Source organism: Elephantulus edwardii, unplaced genomic scaffold (assembly GCF_000299155.1).
Source record: "Elephantulus edwardii isolate Elephantulus edwardi_28Jun2011 unplaced genomic scaffold, EleEdw1.0 scaffold00026, whole genome shotgun sequence".
In the NCBI taxonomy this organism is placed as follows: domain Eukaryota; kingdom Metazoa; phylum Chordata; class Mammalia; order Macroscelidea; family Macroscelididae; genus Elephantulus; species Elephantulus edwardii.
Window position 1 is genome coordinate 14912811 of NW_006399776.1, and position 6000 is coordinate 14918810.

Here is a 6000-nt window from a genome sequence, read left to right on the forward strand (position 1 = left end):
AGCAGTGGTCTTCTCTTTGCCCTTTTGTGGCTGACTTGTGTAGTCACTCAGCTAGTGGAAATACACCCTCTACATGCATCCAGGATATGCAGTGTCTCATGACTTCATTACTGTTATTTAGTGTTGAGTAGGAAGAGTACCAGTATCCCATTACTGCCAAAACAACAACAAAAAGATAGTTCTTGGAAAAAGTGCAGCCAGATTGCTCCTTGGAGGCAAAGATGACAAAACTTCAATCTACATATTTTGGGCATGTTGCTAAGATAGGCTATTCCTTGGAAAAGGACATCAAGCTTGGAAAGCTAGAGGGTCAGTGAAAGAGAGGAGGGCCCTCAATGAGATGGATTGACACAGTAACATTGGTTCAAGTGTGTTAGAGATGATGAGGATGATATAGGTTATGACAGGTTTCATGTCTGTTGTCTGTAGAATCACTGTGAATTGTATTTGACTCAATGGCATGTAACAACAACAGTAGTATTTCATTATTTAACTGTACTGTAGCTTCTTTAGTACATTTTAGGACATTTATTGATGTCCTTGGGTTCTTTCTATCTCTTTGCTATTATAAATAAAGAGCATAGGATTGCTGAATAAGTGACATTTCTAGCCTTACTTTCTAAGGAAGTATACTACTACTCTCTATAGCAATTGCACCATTTTATATTCCTGCTATCAGTGTTCTAATCTCTCCTGACCTTTGCCTGTGTTTGTTAGCTGTCTCATTGAGCTTTGTTTTTATACTAGAATAAGTTGATTATTTAATTATTGTTTTGATTTACATCTCTCTAATACCTAGTTGCAGGAAGCTCTGGTGGCCTGTTGAGACAAGATGGATCTACACAGTGACTGAAACCATGCACTCAAGTATGGCAGACATAATGAGGAAAGCACAAAACAAGGCAAAGTTCAGATCTACTGTTCATAGGGTCACTATGAGTTATAGTAAATTAGATGTCACTTTACAATATCTGGTGCCCTAGTGAGTAAGGTATTGTAAGGTGAGTAAGGTATTGTCAGGTAGGAAGTTTGAATCCACTTACTGCTCCATGGAATCAATATGGGCAATCTCCTGTGGAATTTATAGTGTCTGAAAACCAGCTGGAGAGTCAGCTATAATTCAATTCTGATTCGGCAACACATAACACCCACTGGTTATCTTGAGAATCTCTTCACATTTTGTTTGTTGGCCTTCTAAATGGCTTCTTTTCTAAAGTGCATCTTCATATCCCCTGTCTATTTTGTAATTGTGCTGTTTGTCTTTCTATTGTTGAGATGTTGGAGTTTTCTATAAATTTGAGAAATACCAACTCCCAAACTCCTCGTCAGGCGTGACATTGTCAAATATTTTTTCTATCTGTAGGTTCTTGTCTTACTCTTTTGGAGAGGTCTTTCCATGCACACAAGGATATAATTTTTAAGATATTTCAACCAGCTAGTTTACCTTTGCTGATGGTGCATTTTCAGTTATATTGATGGTCTATGCATTAAGATTCCTAAATATGCCTCATTTTTTTCTTTGATGAACTTAATTGCTTTCTATTTCATGCTAAGTTCTGATCCATTTTGAGTTGGTTTTTGATATTGCAGGAGCTATGGGCCTTATTTTAGTTTCTGTCAATAGATATCCAGTTTTGCCAGCACCTGTTTTTTAATTGGCTTGCATACAAAGTTTGTATATATTGTGTTTCACACTATATTCTTCATTCACATTGTGTTTCATACAATCATTCTTATGCGTTAGAGTTCATAAAATTAGTCATCATTGGTCCCTGCCCCTCATTTACCCTGTCCTTTTGCTCAGATCCTTCCCATTTCCTTCCTCTCCTCCCTTCATCCACCAAACTGTGTAACCCTGTGGTTTCACCCCTATTCATCCTCAGATACCCCCTGAGTTTGCATACATGTTTTATTAATTATCCTTCTATTTTTACAATAATGGTCTCATGCAACACTTTTTGTTATAGGTGGGAGAAGGGTAGATAGTCTCTTCCTGTGCGATTAACTGCCTCTGAAAATCTGCTGGAGGTTAGAAGGTACATTTTTCACCACTTGATATAGTCAATCTTTTTTCCAAAGCTCAGTTGCCCATTTGTGGATGGATGTATTTCTAGGTTTTCAATTCTATGATATTGGTCTACGTATATGTAGTTACACCAGTACCAAGCTGTTTTGATTATAACGGCAATGTAGTAGGTTTTGTGATGAAGTGTAAGGCCTCTAACTTCCTTTATCTTCTTCAGTAGTGCTTTGCTTATCTGGGATCTGTTTCTTTTCCACATGAAGTTGTTGATCACATCTTTTCCCATCTGTTTAACACAATAATAATGGAATCTGAATTGAGATTGCATTATATTTCAAGATTGTTTTGGGTAATATTAACATTTTCACAATGTTAAGTTTTTTGTGTCCAAGACCTTGGTATGTTTTTCCATTTATGTAGGTCTCTTTGAGTTTCTCATAATAGTGTCTTGCAGTTTTCTTTATATAGGTTTTTGGTATCTATTAATTTATAATAATGAATGAATTTTCTTATTGTTAGGTGCTGTCAATTTGAGTACTTATAGTGAGCCCATGAACACAAGATCTGGTCCCTATTCTAGCCTGTGCCATTTCATAGTTTCTGACTCACAAGAGCCCATTGCAGTGGTCATTGTATCAATCTATCTGATTGAAAGTCTTCCTATCTTTTGTCCCTCCCCAGTATCATGTTCTTCTCCAAGGAATAGTACCTTCTAGCAACATGCCCAAAATATGTGAGGCAACACCTCATCATTCTTGCCTCCAAAGAGCACTCTAGTTGCACCATCTCCAAGGCATATTTGGTTGTTCTCCTGGTCATCCATAGGATATTCAGTGCTCTTCTCCAACACCACAGCTCAAATGTGTAAATTATTGTCCTGTTATCCTTATTCATTATATATCTCTCAGATGCATAACAAGTGATTGGAAAGACTGTGGCTTGGATCAGATGTACCTTAATCCTCAAACTCACATCATTACCCTCATAATTTGGAGATGTCCCTAACTACAGTTCAGTATTTCCTGACTGCTTGTGCCAAGAATGTTAATTGTAGATCCAAGCAAGATGAAGCTGTTGACAGTTTTAATCTCTTCTCCATCCATCATGATGCTATCTATCGGTCCAGTGATAAGAATCTCTGTATTCTTGCATTGAGATGCAATCTATACTGAAGGATGCAGTCCTTGATCTTCTGCAATAAGTGCTTCAAGTCCTCTTCACTTTCAGCAAGCAAAGTTGTGTCATCTACACAATGCAGGTTATTGATGAGTCTCCCTCCAATCCTGATGCCATATTCCTCTTCATAGAGTCCAGTTTCTCAGATAATTTGGTAAGCATACAGATTGAATAGGTATGGAGAGAGAATACAACTCTTTATCAATTTTAAACCATACAGTGTCCCCCTGCTCTTTTCACACAACAGCCTCTTAGTCCAGGTATAGATTCCTGGAGTTAGACGTATCTTAATGTTTAATATCCTTACTCTTAAACACTTTAAAGAGATCCTTAGCTGCAGAGTTTCCCAGTGCAGCATGTCTTTTGATTTCTTCATTGCTACTACAGGGATGTGGATTGTGGATCCAAGTAAAATGAAACCAATGACAATTTAAAAAATGCTTGTTGTTGTGTACCTTTTTTTTTTTTTTTAGTAGGAAGCAAACTATAACCAACTCTCCAGTGGGTTTTCAAAGGCTGTTAATCACATAGGAGTAGAGGGGTCATCTTTCTCCCACAGAGCATCTGGTGGATTGGAACCATGTGTTGTTGTTGTTATGTGCCATCGAGTCGCTTGTGACTCATAGTGACCCTATGTACAACAGCTCTAAACTCTGCTCTGTCCTGTGCCAATCGTACTGTCTCTGACACTCCCATCCCTATTATCCCAGTCACTGACTCAATCCACCTCATAGAGGGCCTTCCCCTCCTGTGCCGTCCCTCCACCCTCCCAAGCACGATGTCCCTCTCCAAGTACCAGTCCCTCCTTACAACATGACATGTCCAAAGTATGTTAGACGAAGCCTCAGAATCCTTGCCTCCAAGGAGCCACCCGGTTTAACCCTTTCCAGGATGAATCTGTTTGTTTTCCTGCAGTCCATGGTACCCTCAATACTCTTCTCCAGCACCACAGCTCAAAGGCATCAATTCTCCTTCTATCCTCCTTAGTCACTGTCCAACTCTCTGATGAATAACAAGTGATAGCAAAGACCATGGCCTGTATCAGATGCACCTTAGTCTCCAGAGAGACACCGTTGCTCTTGAGTACTTTAGAGAGTTCCCTAACAGCCGACTTTCCCATTGCTATACGTCTTTTAATTTCCTGGCTACTGGTGCCGAGAGTGTTGACTGTGGAGCCAAGCAAACGAAATTCATGTACACTTTCCTCCCTCCCCTAGTTCCTCTTCTAAGACTATTTATCAATGGTCATACACAAGGTTTCTAATAATTTCTTTCAAAATGTCCTTCTTTAAAAAAAAAACCCAAAAAACCAAAATGTCCTTCCTTTCACTCATGCCACCAGTGTAACTCCTTACCACTAGGCCACTAGTACTCTCTTGAAAAATGCTTAGAAAAATCTCTAATCAGGGTGTGGGCCGAAATGTGTGTGTGTGTGTGTGAGAGAGAGAGAGAGAGGATGAGAGAGAGAGAGAGAGAGAGAGAAAGAATGAGAGAGAGAGAGAGAAAGATGGAAGCCAATTTTTTAAGTGTATGAGTGACAAGACTCCCGAGTTGAAGAGAAATATCTTGATCCAGGGGTTGAGGATGAACATGATGTTTAACTAGATCATGGAAAGTTCCTATAAAATAGTGGTGCAACTGTGAGTAAGAAAACTAATAAGTATAATTAGATTCTAGGGACCAGTTCAGCTACATCAATCATATTATGGAACTCCACTGAGTGGTTGAAACCCAGCTGGGGAAGCACAGTATGAGGTGGCCATGGAATCGACCCTCTATCTCAGCCACATCTTATATTTGCTTCAGGTTAGAACCAAAAGGCTAAGATAGTGACAAATAAAAAGCTTCACAGGTGTCTTTACAGAACTATGTCTAGAGATAAAAACCAGGCTAGAAAGGACACATGAGATAGCCAGTACTAACTAGAAAGAACAAAAATTTCCAAAGGAGCCCTCTTCTGTCAAGTTACTTAAATTGATTTAAGCCAAGGTATATGTGATAAAAATAGCAGTTTCCTTCTCTGTGCCTGGGTGCTAATGAGCATGCAGGCATTTATTCCTCACCTGGATATATTTGTTCTCCCCACCACACCTCTCTCTGGCACTCCCAGGGTCCTAGGGTGTTGAAATGAGGGTGGCTGGATCTTAAAAAGACTTTCCCAGGTGAGAAAATAGAGTGATGTAACAATTTCTTTTTTTAAGAAGTGAGGGGAGGGGGGAGGTGAGTGGTGGGCAGAAAGGGGCCCGTTTTAAGTATACTTCCACTTCTCTGAATGCTTGATGGAAATAGATTTCATTACTGGGTCTTCCAATGTATTTGCCCAGAGGGTCAATGCATTAAATGAAAACACACACACACACACACACACACACACACACACACACACACCCTGACAGAAAACACTAGGAGAATTACAGGCAGCTAAAGAGTGATTATGAGACCAAGCTTTACAGTCAAGCTGTCCTGTAAAAATGGTCATGGTCTGTAGGTGCCATCAGGTTAGAACTGACTTGTAGGTGACCCTACAGAGAGTTTTCAGAGACTGTAAATTACATGGGAGGAGATTACCGTCTTTCTTCCAAGGAGCAGCTAGTGGATTTGAACTGCTTACCTTTGGATTACAGCATATCAACAGAGAACTGCTAGACGTACCAGCTGGGTTTATAAGATGCTAATTTACTAGGGAAATTACAGCTAATGTTAGATGGATCTTGGTTGAAAGCAGAGAGCACAAAGGAATGCCTGTGTTTCATTGACTATGCAAAGGCATTTGTGTGGATCACAACAAACTGTGACTGACT